We start from the raw sequence: 13,611 nt of genomic DNA on the forward strand, positions 1-13,611 counted from the left end.
AGCACTATGGGACTTAACATCTGAGGTCATCAGGCCCATAGAACTTAGAAGTACGTAAACCTTACTAACCTAAGGGCATCACACACATCCATGCCCGAGGCAGGATTCGAACCTGCGACAGTAGCTACAACAGTGCAGACTCCAGGCACGATTCACGAGCTTGGTGCTCTCTCTCTCTCTCTCTCTCTCTCTCTGTCTCTCTCTCTCTCTCTCTCTCTCTCTCTCTCTCTCTCTCTCTCTCTCTCTCTCTCTCTCTCTCTCTGTGTGTGTGTGTGTGTGTGTGTGTGTATCAATAATTCACAAACACAGGAACTATGTACGCAACTGCTCAAATGCATCTCTTCGCCACGATACACGTATCGTTTTATAGAGTTAAAGCAGCAGCAATGTCGGTGTTTCCTGCACAGTTTTTTTTTTATTTACACGTGAAGTTCCGTAAGACCAAATTAAGGAGCAAATATCTAAGGTCATGGAACGTGTCAGTACATAAAATTACAACATAAAAGTAATAACAGATGAAAATAAATGTTCATGAACCCGAAAAAAGTCAGTCCATAAGTTTAACTAAACGCAATCAACAGTACAATGAGAATCAGCTTAATTTTTCAAGGAACTCCTCGACAGAATAGAAGGAGTGACCCATAGGAAAACTCATCAGTAATCCACGCTCTTTCAAATCGAAACTGAAAAGATATTTGAATTCGAGTGGTAGCTTATTATAAATGGATGCAGCAGTATACTTCACGCCTTTTTGCACAAGAGTTAAGGAAGTCCAATCGAAATGCAGGTTTGATTTCTGCCGAGTATTAACCGAGTGAAACCTGCTTATTGTTGGAAATAAGCTAATATTGTTAACAAGGAATGACACTAAGGAATATATATAGTGAGAGGCCAATGTGAAAATACCCAGACTCGTGAACAGAGGTCGACAAGAGGTTCGTGAACTCACACCACTTATTGCCCGAACCGCCCGTTTCTGAGCCAAAAATATCCTTTTAGAATGGGAAGAGTTACCTCAAAATATAATACCATACGACATAAGCGAATGAAAATAAGCAAAGTAGATCAATTTTCGTGTAGAACGATCACTCAGTTCTGGAACTGTTCAAATAGTTTCTTTATCACAGTGTGCACGTGGTGTCTGCGTGCACGTTTCTGTGTAGTTTCCTCTTAGGAGCTGGCACTGTTCACAAAAAAAAAAAAAAAAAAAAAAAAAAAAAAAAAAAAAAAAAAATTGACCACTTGCGAGTAGGACTCTGGGAACGTTAAAGATTTTCGCTTGTCATCGACAATGATACTGGCAAGATACCGGTCCAATGGATTTCAATGTTTTAATTTCAAGTTTTAAGTCATATAACAACTGACAAGAGAAATATTTTTTCGTGTGATGTGATTACAAATTAACATTTCTTTGTTTTTTTCTTTATTTGTACCTTGGAACCTTTCTTCTAGCCAAATTTCATGATTTTACGTCAAGCATAAGCACTACATAGGTTTTAATGAGTAAATTTGCATCAAAATAAGTGACATAAATTGCAGCATTCCTTTGATTGTATTGACTTAGAAGCTTAACATTTTAACACCACCCAACTACTATAAACGTCATTATGTGACATAAATTTGAAGTTGATACGCCTACCCGCTCCTAAGGAAAAGGGTTCTTAACTGACGGACTGATAGACAGACAGTCGGGTGACAAGTGACATAAATTTTTTTTCGTATGATATCTTTGCAAATTCACAATTTTACATTTTTCCCTTTACTTGTACGTCGAAACCTTATGTCTTGCCAAATTTCATGATTCAAGACCAGCGGGAAGTACGCTACAAGTTTTGATGAGTGAATTTGCGAGTATCAAAATATGCCACATAAATCGCCGTATCTTTGGATGGCATTGATTTGGAAGCTAACGTTTATTATACAGACAAAAGACCACAGATCTTAGTTCAAATGGCTCTGAGCACTATGGAACTTAGAACTACTTAAACCTAACTAACCTAAGGACATCACACACATCCATGCCCGAGGCAGGATTCGAACCTATGACCGTAGCGGTCGCGCGCTTCCAGACTGTAGCGCCTAGAACCGCTCGGCCACTTTGGCCGGCACAGATCTTAGTACGTGACATAAAATTTCATCTTGATAAATTTACCCGTTCCTGAGAAAAAGGGTTTTGTATAGTCGGACAGACAGAGGAAAACAAAGCGATCCTGTAGGCGTTCCGATTTTACCGATTGAGGCAATTCTAAAAATAAACACTGAAATCATACACGGCAACCAACGAAACGCAACGATCCTTACTGTCAAGTCTACTGGTAATATAGTATTTTTCGGCCGTCCAGTAACACAGATCATGGGCAACCGCAGGGTTGAAAGGTCACTTTTTCCCGTCTCTCAGTAATTTGGAATGTTCTAGAATTATGCAGAGAAAGGTTATACTTAAGAATACCATAAATATTTTTGAAATTAAACTATTATTATGATGGAGTACCGCTGTAACAATGGTAATGGTTAGTAACAACTGATTAACTGTTTAAACAAATCGATTTGCTGTCTTGCATACAGTACAGAATTCCGAAAAAGTCTTATTGGCATCCTGATATCTCCTAATGTTACTCCATCACATTCACTGTAAAGATTATCTAGAACGTGTATCCGATGAAGGTGGCTGGGTAATGTTCCATGATTAAGTCTCATGCGAGTTGTGGAACTTACAAGTTTTTCATTCGCTTTAGTTTTGTGAACTATACAGTAGCTGGGTTCTGGAGCTGTCTTGATTTACTCCGGGAAATTACAGAAATGCATGTTTTTACTAACGCTCCGCTCCGGAAATTGTTTTTCTTGGAAAGTAGAAAAAAGCTGCTGAAGCTACTTCTCTTTATCGGTAATCGGAATTGGGATATGCTGGCGTTCTTCGGAAATTAGGTAAATGTCCTTTAGATCAATCCAGCTTGTACATGCTGCTAAATTTTTGGACAGTGCTTATTCTATACCTATTCATTTCTCCTTGAGGCTACCCGCCAAGTTTCAGTGTCACTGGGAGGTCAACTGCAGTAAGCTTTTTCGGGAGGAACGACGTCTGTCCTTAATTTCCATCGTAAGGCGTTGGGAATTTCCGCAACGTATTTCTTGGAGTGTAACACATGGCTCCTATGCAAGCCCTCATGCAGCTAAACTTATTTTTTCTAGTTTAGAGACTGATTTTCCACTGCCCCAACCGAACAGAATGCTTCGACATTCGATTTTAGATCCTACTAGACCCCTGTACATTAATAGCAGAGTATTATGATTCATTCTGCACCATAGTCTTGTATGAGAGAAGACTGGATCTTCTGTAAGAGATATGAAATAAGCCCTGTCCTTGACAGGAGCGAATCCATTATAATTCCTAGAAATTTAGTTTGAGTCTTGAATGGGAATAGCGGTTATTTGAAGTATGTGTGTTAGTCCGTTCGTAATTCTTCGCCTGTCAACAATAGTCGTCTGAAGAACTGAAATCTGTAAGCCTTTAGATGCCAACCGGGTCTCTAACTGGAATTTTGTCGAATTCATTACTCTCCTCGCTTCTTCAGTGCTGGTAGCAGAAGTGTACATACATACGTCATCAACATACTGAAGCACTTTAATAGTTCTTGGCAGCTTGGAGTTCCATATTTGGCGCGTAAACATGAAACAAACTGAGCTGTGGAAGGCGAACGACGTGCGGACACTTTAACGTCGCAGTCAGTCACAAGTACAAACAAACGAGAACGTAAATTACCTCATGTGGGACGAGAGAGAGGAATGCGCCTCTCTACCTCGCACGACTGGCGATCTCGTACAATCGTGATTTGCGCTTCTCCGACAGCAGATCTCACTTATTGCCATAGGTGGTACCGGTGCTCTCCGGTATCGTGGGTGCCGGAATTGAATCCAGTGGCAGACCAGGATTGCTCTCTTCACTCATTCAAAATTTCTATATGTTCTAAAATGTAAGTATGTATGTTCAACAACTCCTAAACAACTGGACCTATTTCAGCCGAACTAGGTATACGTATCACTCGCTATCTAGACAGAAGCGCCGGAGGTTTAAGAATCATCTACGTCCCATAGGGTAGAGAAACAAAACAGTGTGACATTGAATTCAAACTCGAGAACATCTGGAGCAATTTCAACCACATTTGGTATGCACATGGTTTATTACCTGTATAAAAATTCTCCGGAATCGTGATTCTGGATCAGAAGAGGTGAAGTAATAACGTTCGAAAAAGACCGTTTAGTATTTATTGGACTTTGAATACTTTTAACAGTATGAAGTGTAATTTGCCTCTTATTTGTGGGGTTCAGTACATCAACCACGTCAAGAGACTGAGCACTGCAGTGAACAATAACTTTGTCAAGGTGTTTCAAGACCCAAGGTCACGCCACAAAGTAGATTACCACAGATAAATCTAACATCCTCTTTGGAGTCGTGTGGTATAAAGCTGCACAGAATCACGTCATATATGCATCTGTTTAACATCTCCTCCGAAGCCCTTGGATTGATTTCAACCAAACTTGAAGCACATATTACTTACTGTCGGGAGATAAATACTGTGGGCGTAAAAAACACCAACCTCCCATCGGGTTGGGGGTGATACAGGGGCGATGGACAGAGAAAGGAAAAAGGAGGAAGTGCTCAGAGAGATGGGGGATGAGATGGAGGGAGTAGGTGGAGATGGACAGAGAGGAAGGAGGAGATAGAGACAGGGAGGGAGAGACCAGAGAGGGGGGTAGAAGGAGATGAACTGAGAAGGGGTAGGAGGAGGTGGACAAAGAAGGTGTAGAAGAAGATGGAGAGAAAGGGGAGTAGTAGGAAACAGACAGAGAGATGGGGGAGGAGATGGACAGAGAAAAGTAGAAGGGAGAGGGAGGGAGGAGGAGACAGTGAGTGAAAGTGGGAGGTTGAGACAGATAGAGATAGGAGGAGAAGGAGTTGAGAGGGGGGGAGAAGAGATGGAGAGGGAGAGGGAGAGGGAGAGGGAGGAAGAGAAGATGGGTATGGAGAAGAGAGACACGAGTAGAAGTATAAATAGGTGCCCGGTGAACGCCCGATTTCTCAGGTAGTAAGAAAACAAAACAATGGGCGACGCACAGCACAAACCAAAGCAGAGTACACGAAGCATGCGATGATGGTCACTACTCAGTTATTTTTAAAGCTGGCAGTGTCGTGGGCGAGGTGGTACTGGTCTGTCCTCTGTCGGTATCTTGGAGAATCATATTCCCAGCACCGCTATCTGAAACTGCCACGTTACAGCGTCTGCACTGTAGCCAGGTGAGTCTCCCCTACCCGCTTTAGTCGGCCTGACAGGAGACATCAGACGGAATGCATTCAGCCGCTGGCCTCGACTCGCATAAGTCATTGGTTATCGCTCTCAGAGCACGGTTTAGATACACCTTGTGAGCGGCTACGTTGTTCCAGACCTGTGTCCAATGTTGATAATTAGCACGTACTGCAAGATATTCTGCGCTTTTCTCACTAAAGGAGAAAACGGCGATTGCAATCGATATAGGAACTTTCAGTACAGAAATTATTATGTAGAACACTTAACAGTGTCTTTGAAACACGGTCACTAGAGGAGAAAAAGAGGCAAAATGAAAAAAGAGCTGATTAGTCGCTAGCAAAATATTTACCGTACAAAGCTACGGAACTGACAAATTATACTACAGGTATTTCTAAGATAAATGATGGCTTACAAATTATCTCCCTCGGTGTGTACAATTTTTTGGGTTAAACTTCGATAACACTTGTATTTACTTTCTGAACTACTCGTAGTTTCTGCTGCACTCGATCTGCAGTTTTTAACAAAGCCTGATTCCGTATATCTAACCCATGGCAATCACACTGACCTTTAAATTTTACTGTATCTCAAGTGCCATCGAATTTGTGAAGCAACGTTTCGGGAAATCTGCAAACTCGAGGGGGTCATTAAAAGGTAAGCAAAAAATGCGTCACTTACTGGATACTTTTACCGAACATACATTCACTGCGATCCCTCGCTTAAGATATACAGAGATAAAATTCTCTTCGTACAAACCGAGGCATCACAGTCGTGAACAAACCGAATGCCTAGTTTGCAACGGTGCTGTTATTTGTGTTCGTCCAACAGAAATAATGTTCCACTCACCTTGTGGCGATTTTTTCTTCTGCAGTTCGGTCAACACGCCTTTCCTGTTAAAATCTCATGATGTTCTTTACGGAAAGCTGCAGTACAACCAGTAGCAATACACGAGGCCAATGGTAGCAACGAACGTTTTTCAGTATCGGGTTAGCTGAGCGATTATTTGGAAGGTTGTTTGCGAGTGAAAACTTCAATATATTGCGAGTTGTTTGATACGAAACGATGTCACTCTCGTGCTAATCTTAAGTTACAGTTTCGTCGTCCACATGCGATCACACTCACTCGTAATACCCATCTTAGTGTAATTAACAAAATCTGTTACCAAGAGGATTAGCGAATGGATTGTCTACGACGGGATGCTTCCTCAAACATTACACAATTTGACTACTGCGAATGTTCAGTTTGCGCTCTCACCTTGTATAACAAGCCACACGAATTTTGGTTATTCAAAAGTCACACACTGCGTATTGAAATTAGAATGTCACGTTTTCTCGCCCATTCACGTCCACTTTGCGGCACTAAACGGTCAAGTTTCAATCATTATGCTGGAAACTTATCATACCTATTCAGAAGTCCTTTCATCCCTGTGCGAACATGATAGCAGCTGAGATACGAACTGCTTTTAGGCTTCACAAAGCAATTCACTCAGCCCACAAAATAGGCTGACCGTACTGTGCTCTGAGATACATTGAAACCAATCCAATATTCGTATTAACACGAGCAATCCAGCGTCTTTTACATTTGACCAATCACGACTTAACAGCTTTCACGAAAGAACGAATTTATAAAAATCCACCAATATAAAATAACTCCCTTTTTAAGTAACAAAATTATCTTAAAATGTATTTTGTCTTTTCATTCCCATAAACTGACTAGTTGCACCTTACGATTTTGCCACACTATGATTCACTCTCTCTGCACGCAGTTTTCACGCTAACGTTTACTCAGTTAATACACACAACAACATTCATATATCTAATATTTCGCATTCAGACCATCACTCACACTTATAATTAAACAGATTAGCAATAATTAATTAAAGTAGCAATAATCTAAATAAATACAGTTTTCTTTACCAAATATACAGATTTGAGCACTTGATAATTTCGTAGCCCGTAAGATGCCGACACTTTTCGATCACAGCCGTAACTGTTTCGAGCTAGCTACTGGATCAAAGCGTATTTGTCATTCTATAAACATGACTTACTGTATCTATCTGCTCGCTTCCGTCTCTTACTTGCACACACTGCTGAACAAACACATTGCTGTCAGAGGTAGTTTGCCTTGTAGCGAAATTGAAGTAGAGAGTTCGTGTGAAATAGTGTGGGTAGAGGTTATACCTGACAATCGGACTAAACTATTAATTGGATCATTTTACCGACCCCCCGACTCAGAAGATATAATTGCTGAACAGTTCAAAGAAAGCTTGAGTCTCATTTCAAATAAGTATCCCGCTCATACAATTACAGTCGGTGGTGATTTCAATCTATCCTCGATATGCTGGAAAAATTATACGTTTAAAGCCGGCGGCATGCATAAAACGTCATCTGAAACTCTGAATCCTTTCTCAGAAAATTATTTTGAACAATTGGTACATGAGCCCACTCGAGGCGTAAATGGTTGCGAAAGCATGCTTGACCTTTTAGCAACAAATAATCCTGGACAAACAGTGAGTATTGTGACGAATACAGGAATTAGCGACCACAAGGCGGTTGCTGCTAGGCTGAATATCGTGACAGCTACAACCATCAAAAACAAACGCAAGGCATATCTACTTTTAAAAAAAGGTGAAAAAATGCTCTTAACGCCTTTTTAAGAGACAGTCTTCACTCCTTCGGATCTGACCATGTAAATGTAGAAAACTTGTGGAATGTTTTCAAAGAGATAGTATCGACAGCAATTGAGAGATTCATACAAATTAATAAGTGATGGTACTGATCCCCCGTGGTACACAAAACGGGTCAGGTCGTTGCTGCAGAAGCAACGAAAAAAGCATGCCAAATTTAAAAGAACGCAAAATCCCCAAGATCGGCAAAGTTTTACACAAGTTCGAAATACTGCGCGTACTTCAAAGCGAGATGCTTTTAATAATTTCCACAACGAAATATTGTCTCGAAATCTGGCGGAAAACCCAAAGAGATTCTGGTCATAGATAAAGCATACCAGTGGCAAGACGCAATCAATACCTTCACTGCGCGACAACAACGGTGAAGTCACTGATGACAGCGCCACTAAAGCAGAGTTATTAAACACGGTTTTCCGAAACTCCTTCACCGAAGAAGACGAAGTAAATATTTCTGGATTCCAATCAAGAACAACTGCCAAGATGAGAATCATAGAAGTAGATATCCTCGGTGTAACGAAGCAGCTTAAATCACTTAATAAAGGCAAGGCCTCCGGTCCAGATTGTATACCAGTCAGGTTCCTCTCAGAGTATGCTGATAAAATAGCTCCATATTTAGCAATTATATACAACCATTCGCTCACAGAAATATCCGTGCCTAAAGACTGGAAAAAAAGGGAAGTAGGACTAATCCGCTGAATTACAGGCCCATATCACCAACGTCGATTTGCAGTAGGGTTTTGGAACATGTACTGTATTCGAACATTATGAAGTAGCTCGAAGAAAACGATTTAATGATACATAGTCAACACGGTTCCAGAAAATATCGTGCTTGTGAAACACAACTAGCTCTTTATGCTCATGAAGTAGTAAGTGTTATCGACAGGGGATGTCAAATTGATTCCATATTTTTATATTTCCAGAAGGCTTTCGACACCGTTCCTCACAAGCGTCTTCTAACCAAACTGCGTGCCTACGGAGTATCGCCTCAGTTGTGCGACTGGATTCGTGATTTCCTGTCAGAAAGGTCACAGTTCATAGTAATAGACGGAAAGACATCGAGTAAAACAGAAGTAATATGCGGCGTTCCCCAAGAAAGTGTTATAGGCCCTCTATTGTTCCTGATCTATATTCTACATCTACATCCGTACTCCGCAAGCCACCTGACGGTGTGTGGCGGAGGGTACCCTGAGTACCTCTATCGGTTCTCCCTTCTATTCCAGTCTCGTATTGTACGTGGAAAGAAGGATTGTCGGTATGCTTCTGTGTGGGCTCCAATCTCTCTGATTTTATCCTCATGGTCTCTTCGCGAGATATACATAGGAGGGAGCAATATACTGCTTGACTCTTCGGTGAAGGTATGTTCTCGAAACTTTAACAAAAGCCCGTACCGAGCTACTGTGCGTCTCTCCTGCAGAGTCTTCCACTGGAGTTTATCTATCATCTCCGTAACGCTTTCGCAATTACTAAATGATCCTGTAACGAAGCGCGCTGCTCTCCGTTGGATCTTCTCTATCTCTTCTATCAACCCTACCTGGTGCGGATCCCACACTGCTGAGCAGTATTCAAGCATTGGGCGAACAAGCGTACTGTAACCTACTTCCTTTGTTGTCGGATTGCATTTCCTTAGGATTCTTCCAATGAATCTCAGTCTGGCATCTGCTTTACCGACGATCAACTTCATATGATCATTCCATTTTAAATCACTCCTAATGCGTACTCCCAGATAATTTATGGAATTAACTGCTTCCAGTTGCTGACCTGCTATTTTGTAGCTAAATGATAAGGGACCTATCTTTCTATGTATTCGCATCACATTACACTTCGCTACATTGAGATTCAATTGCCATTCCGTGCACCATGCGTCAATTCGCTGCAGATCCTCCTGCATTTCAGTACAATTTTCCACTGTTGCAACCTCTCGATACACCACAGCATCATCTGCAAAAAGCCTCAGTGAACTTCCGATGTCATCCACCAGGTCATTTATGTATATTGTGAATAGCAACGGTCCTATGACACTCCCCTGCGCCACACCTGAAATCACTCTTACTTCGGAAGACTTCTCTCCATTGAGAATGACGTGCTGCGTTCTGTTATCTAGGAACTCCTCAATCCAATCACACAATTGATCTGATAGTCCGTATGCTCTTACTTTGTTCATTAAACGACTGTGGGGAACTGTGTCAAACGCCTTGCGGAAGTCAAGAAACACGGCATCTACCTGTGAACCCGTGTCTAAGGCCCTCTGAGTCTCGTGGACGAATAGCGCGAGCTGGGTTTCACACGATCGTCTTTTTCGAAACCCATGCTGATTCCTACAGAGTAGATTTCTAGTCTCCAGAAAAGACATTATACTCGAACATAATACGTGTTCCAAAATTCTACAACTGATCGACGTTAGAGATATAGGTCTATAGTTCTGCACATCTGTTCGACGTCCCTTCTTGAGAACGGGGATGACCTGTGCCCTTTTCCAATCCTTTGGAACGCTTCGCTCTTCTAGAGACCTACGGTACACCGCTGCAAGAAGGGGGGCAAGTTCCTTCGCGTACTCTGTGTAAAATCGAACTGGTATCCCATCAGGACCAGCGGCCTTTCCTCTTTTGAGCGATTTTAATTGTTTCTCTATCCCTCTGTCGTCTACTCCGATATCTACCATTTTGTCAACTGTGCGACAATCTAGAGAAGGAAGCACAGTGCAGTCTACCTCTGTGAAACAGCTTTGGAAGAAGACATTTAGTATTTCGGCCTTTAGTCTGTCATCCTCTGTTTCAGTACCATTTTGGTCACAGAGTGTCTGGACATTTTGTTTTGATCCACCTACCGCTTTGACATAGGACCAAAATTTCTTAGGATTTTCTGCCAAGTCAGTACATAGAACTTTACTTTCGAATTCATTGAAAGCCTCTCGCATAGCCCTCCTCACACTACATTTCGCTTCGCGTAATTTTTGTTTGTCTGCAAGGCTTTGGCTATGTTTATGTTTGCTGTGAAGTTCCCTTTGCTTCCGCAGCAGTTTTCTAACTCGGTTGTTGTACCACGGTGGCTCTTTTCCATCTCTTACGATCTTGCTTGGCACATACTCATCTAACGCATATTGTACCATGGTTTTGAACTTTGTCCACTGATCCTCAACACTATCTGCACTTGAGACAAAACTTTTGTGTTGAGCCGTCAGGTACTCTGTAATCTGCTTTTTGTCACTTTTGCTAAACAGAAAAATCTTCCTACCTTTTTTAATATTTCTATTTACGGCTGAAATCATCGATGCAGTAACCGCTTTATGATCGCTGATTCCCTGTTCTGCATTAACTGATTCAAATAGTTCGGGTCTGTTTGTCACCAGAAGGTCTAATATGTTATCGCCACGAGTAGGTTCTCTGTTTAACTGCTCAACGTAGTTTTCAGATAAAGCACTTAAAAATATTTCACTGGATTCTTTGTCCCTGCCACCCGTTATGAACGTTTGAGTCTCCCAGTCTATATCCGGCAAATTAAAATCTCCACCCAGAACTATAACATGGTGGGGAAATCTACTCGAAATATTTTCCAAATTATTCTTCAGGTGCTGAGCCACAACAGCTGCTGAGCCCGGGGGCCTATAGAGACATCCAATTACCATGTCTGAGCCTGCTTTAACCGTGACCTTCACCCAAATCATTTCACAATTCGAATCTCCGTCAATTTCCTTCGATACTATTGCACTTCTTATCGCTATAAACACATCTCCCCCTTCACTGTCCAGCCTATCTCTGCGGTATACATTCCAATCAGAGTTTAGGATTTCATTACTGTTTACGTCTGGTTTCAGCCAACTTTCTGTTCCTAGTACTATATGGGCGTTGTGACCGTTTATTAATGAGAGCAGTTCTGGGACCTTTCTATAGACGCTCCTGCAGTTTACTATTAGCACATTAATATTGTTATTCCTTGTTGCATTTTGCCTACTCCTGCCTTGCCGCGTCTCAGGAGGCATCTTGTCGGGCCTAGGGAGGGAATTCTCTAACCTAAAAAAACCCCATGTGCACTCCACACGTACTCCGCTACCCTCGTAGCCGCTTCCGGCGTGTAGTGCACGCCTGACCTATTCAGGGGGACCCTACATTTCTCCACCCGATAGCGGAGGTCGAGAAATTTGCACCCCAGCTCTCCGCAGAATCGTCTGAGCCTCTGGTTTAAGCCTTCCACTCGGCTCCAAACCAGAGGACCGCGATCGGTTCTCGGAACGATACTACAAATAGTTAGCTCTGATTCCACCCCGCGAGCGAGGCTTTCCACCTTCACCAACTCCGCCAACCGCCTGTACGAACTGAGGATGACCTCTGAACCCAGACGGCAAGAGTCATTGGTGCCGACATGAGCAACAATTTGCAGTCGGGTGCAACCAGTGCTCTCTATCGCCGCCGGTAGGGCCTCCTCCACATCTCGGATGAGACCCCCCGGCAAGCAGACAGAGTGAACACTGGCCTTCTTCCCCGACCTTTCCGCTATTTCCCTAAGGGGCTCCATCATCCGCCTAACGTTGGAGCTCCCAATAACTAATAAACCCCTCCCCCCGTGTGCCTGCTCGGACCTTGCTGAAGGAGCAGCCACATGTCCACTCACAGGCAGAGCGGGCGATGCCACACGGCCAGCCTCCACATTGACCCTCCGCCTCGTGCGCCGCGAACGCCGCTGAACCCGCCACTCCCCTTGGGGAGAGGGTGGCCCAACCGCGCCCGGTACCCGCGAAGATGTCTCGACAGCAGGGACAGTGGGTGAAGCATCTAACACCTGGGGTGCACCATGCGACGCACCAGACTCCCCACTGCCGCTACACTCCGAGGCAGCAGCCTGAAGACGGCTGACCGCGGCCATCAACACGCTCAGCTGTTCGCGAAGAGTGGCCAGCTCCTCCTGCGTCCGTACACAGCAGCCACACATCCTATCCATCCTAAGAAATCAATTTACTATAGAGTGTTAATCAACTTTTAACTAGACTGCTAATTCACTAAAGGCGGTTGATTATTGACTAAACTGTGATTGCTAACCACTTCTTGTAGAAACAAGGAAAATAGCACTACCTGTCTCTGGACGGTAATGAAAACAAACACTAGCACTACTAGCACTATGGCTGACTAAAGAGACTCTCTGACTGTATTCAAAACAAACACGAGATCTATGAAACACTTAATAGCACTCTACTATTAAAGCTTCCTAAAAGCAAAAACACGCAGAAGAAGAAGTGACAAGTAAGAAAAATACAGATAATACTTAAATTAAGGTAGCTCGCTGCACAGAAGACGTGAAGCAGACGGCGGTTAGGGCGACATAGCAGACAATCTGAGTAGCCGTCTTAGATTGTTTGCAGATGATGCTGTCATTTACCGTCTTGAAAAGTCATCAGATGACCAAAACGACTTGCAAAATGATTTAGATATCTATATGGTGCGAAAAGTGACAATTGACACTGAATAAGGAAAAGTAAGTTATTCACATGAGTACTAAAAAGAAATCAGCTAAATTTCGATTACGCGATAAGTCACACAAATCTGAAGGCTGTAAAATGAACTGAATACTTAGGGATTACAATTACAAATAACCTAAATTGGAACGATCACTTAGATAATATTGTGGGTAGAGCAA

This window comes from Schistocerca gregaria, chromosome 4 (assembly GCF_023897955.1).
Source record: "Schistocerca gregaria isolate iqSchGreg1 chromosome 4, iqSchGreg1.2, whole genome shotgun sequence".
Lineage (NCBI taxonomy): Eukaryota > Metazoa > Arthropoda > Insecta > Orthoptera > Acrididae > Schistocerca > Schistocerca gregaria.